The sequence below is a fragment of the Podarcis liolepis genome (assembly GCF_965112155.1).
Source record: "Podarcis liolepis genome assembly, chromosome: 3".
NCBI classification, from domain to species: Eukaryota; Metazoa; Chordata; class Lepidosauria; order Squamata; family Lacertidae; genus Podarcis; species Podarcis liolepis.
This window is the reverse complement of record NC_139557.1, coordinates 78,162,778-78,166,068: the sequence shown is the minus strand read 5'-3', so window position 1 is coordinate 78,166,068 and position 3,291 is coordinate 78,162,778.

Sequence of the window (3,291 nt, the reverse complement as noted above, 5' to 3'; positions counted from 1 at the left end):
GAAAACCACGCTACCCAGAAGCCCGCGCGCCGCCCGAGTCTCCGTTTCCATAGAACTGGCGAGAGAATTACATCAGTGTTTCGGAGAGCGGGGCTAATGGCGCTGAGAAGTAGGCGGGCCTTGCTGGTTTGAAGCCAATGGCGGAGAGGCAAGCCGGGGAGAGGGCGGGCTTGCAGCTGTCACTCACGCCGTCGCCACCGGGGTTCGGACGGGCGTGATTGGCCCCCGGTGTCGCCGGGCTTTTAAACACTTTAAAGTTGTTAAATGGTTTGTCTTTTTTTTAAAAAAAAGCAGACGCCTGCATTGCAGGGGGTTGGACTAGATGGCCCCTCGGTCTCTCCCAACTCTATCATTCTGTGATTAATGACAAACTTCCCACTCTTACATTAGAGACAGACCTTTCCTGAAATTTTCACATCTCCCGCATGAAATTCTTTTTCTGAAGTCAGCAACATGAAAGGTTTTTATAACAAATCTGGACTTCTAAGAACTACTGTGTATTTCTTAAGCGCACCCACATACCAATATCTGGGAGAGCTCAGATATTCACAACAATACTGCTTAAAAGCAGGCGGGAGAAATCAGTGGTTTTCAGTCAACCGGATGTGTGAGAGTGGCCTAATGTATACAGAGGACAGACCTACTTATTTCTTGGGCCTTACAGGTCAGAGGGCAGCTGCATGCTATTTACATTCCATTCCTGCATCAGTCTAGTAATACAATATGGGATGTCAAAATAAAAAATTCCTTCCAGTAGCACCTTAAAGACCAACTAAGTTAGTTCTTGGTATGAGCTTTCGTGTGCATGCACACTTCTTCAGATACACTGAAATAGAAGTTGCCAGATCCTTCTATATAGTGAGAAGGTGGGGAGGGGTGTTACTCAGAAGGATGGTGGGAATGGGAGATAGGCAGATAGCTGGGAGAGCCTGTTGACGACTCTTAACGACTGTAATAGGTCTTACAGGAAAAGGCAAGGGGTGGGAAGGTGAGAAATGGTTTAGTTATGTATAGTGAGATAAGAATCCAATGTCTTTGTTAAGCCCAGGTCTTTTCATGGTTTTAAGTTTGGTAATGAGTTGTAATTCAGCAGCTTCTCTTTCCAGTCTATTTCTGAAATTCCTTTGTAGTAAAACAGCTACTTTGAGATCTTGTATAGAATGCCCTGGGAGATTGAAGTGTTCTCCTACTGGTTTCTCTGTTCTGTGATTCTTGATGTCAGATTTATGTCCGTTTATTCTTTGGCGTAAGGTTTGGCCTGTTTGTCCAATATAGAGAGCTGAAGGACACTGTTGGCATTTGATGGCATACACAATGTTAGATGATGAGCAATTAAATAGTCCCGAGATGGTATGTGTGATGTTGTTGGGGCCAGTAATGGTGTTGTCCGGGTGTATGTGGCAGCAAAGTTGGCATCTGGGTTTATTGCAGGCTCTGGTGCCAGTGTCTGTGTTAAGTCTGGTTGTAGTATTATTGTGGGTTAGGAGTTGTTTAAGATTGGGTGGCTGTCTGTAGGCAATGAAAGGTCTTCCTCCCAGAGCTTGAGAAAGAGAACTGTCATTGTCCAGGAGAGGTTGTAGATCTCTGATGATGCGTTGTACTGTTTTAACTTGGGAGCTGTATGTGATGACTAGAGGTTTACAAGCCATAAGGAACACCATATCAGATAAAACCACAGCGGACCTTGCCACCAAACTCTGCCAATTTGTCCTTACCCACAACAACTTCAAATTCGGTGATGACCTGTTTCTTCAGATCAGCGGCACAGCAATGGGCACCCGCATGGCCCCACAGTATGCCAACATCTTCATGGCAGATTTAGAACAACGTTTCCTGAACTCCTACCCACTCAAACCTCTCTTGTACCTGCGATACATTGATGATATTTTTATCATCTGGACACATGGTCAACAGACCCTGGACACCTTTCACCAGAAATTTAATGATTTTCACCCCACAATCAACCTTACAATGAATCAATCTATGCAAGAAATACATTTTTTGGACACTACTATAAAAATACAGGATGGGCGCATAGACACCACCTTATACCGCAAACCAACTGACCGACAAACATATCTACATGCCTCTAGCTACCATCCCAAACATACCAAACAGTCCATTGTATATAGCCAGGCACTACGTTACAGCCGCATCTGTTCCAATTCTACAGACAGAGACTCTCACCTAAGGGATCTACAGCAAACCTTCTCAGAACTAAAATACCCAGCAGATGAAGTTAGACAACAGATCAACAGAGCCAGACTGATACCCAGAGAGAACTTGCTGCAAGACAGACCCAAAAAAGAAAATAACAGAACACCTCTAGTCATCACATACAGCTCCCAAGTTAAAACAGTACAACGCATCATCAGAGATCTACAACCTCTCCTGGACAATGACAGTTCTCTTTCTCAAGCTCTGGGAGGAAGACCTTTCATTGCCTACAGACAGCCACCCAATCTTAAACAACTCCTAACCCACAATAATACTACAACCAGACTTAACACAGACACTGGCACCAGAGCCTGCAATAAACCCAGATGCCAACTTTGCTGCCACATACACCCGGACAACACCATTACTGGCCCCAACAACATCACACATACCATCTCGGGACTATTTAATTGCTCATCATCTAACATTGTGTATGCCATCAAATGCCAACAGTGTCCTTCAGCTCTCTATATTGGACAAACAGGCCAAACCTTACGCCAAAGAATAAACGGACATAAATCTGACATCAAGAATCACAGAACAGAGAAACCAGTAGGAGAACACTTCAATCTCCCAGGGCATTCTATACAAGATCTCAAAGTAGCTGTTTTACTACAAAGGAATTTCAGAAATAGACTGGAAAGAGAAGCTGCTGAATTACAACTCATTACCAAACTTAAAACCATGAAAAGACCTGGGCTTAACAAAGACATTGGATTCTTATCTCACTATACATAACTAAACCATTTCTCACCTTCCCACCCCTTGCCTTTTCCTGTAAGACCTATTACAGTCGTTAAGAGTCGTCAACAGGCTCTCCCAGCTATCTGCCTATCTCCCATTCCCACCATCCTTCTGAGTAACACCCCTCCCCACCTTCTCACTATATAGAAGGATCTGGCAACTTCTATTTCAGTGTATCTGAAGAAGTGTGCATGCACACGAAAGCTCATACCAAGAACTAACTTAGTTGGTCTTTAAGGTGCTACTGGAAGGAATTTTTTATTTTGACTATGGCAGACCAACACGGCTACCTATCTACTACTGGAAATATGGGATGTGTTAGTCATCAGG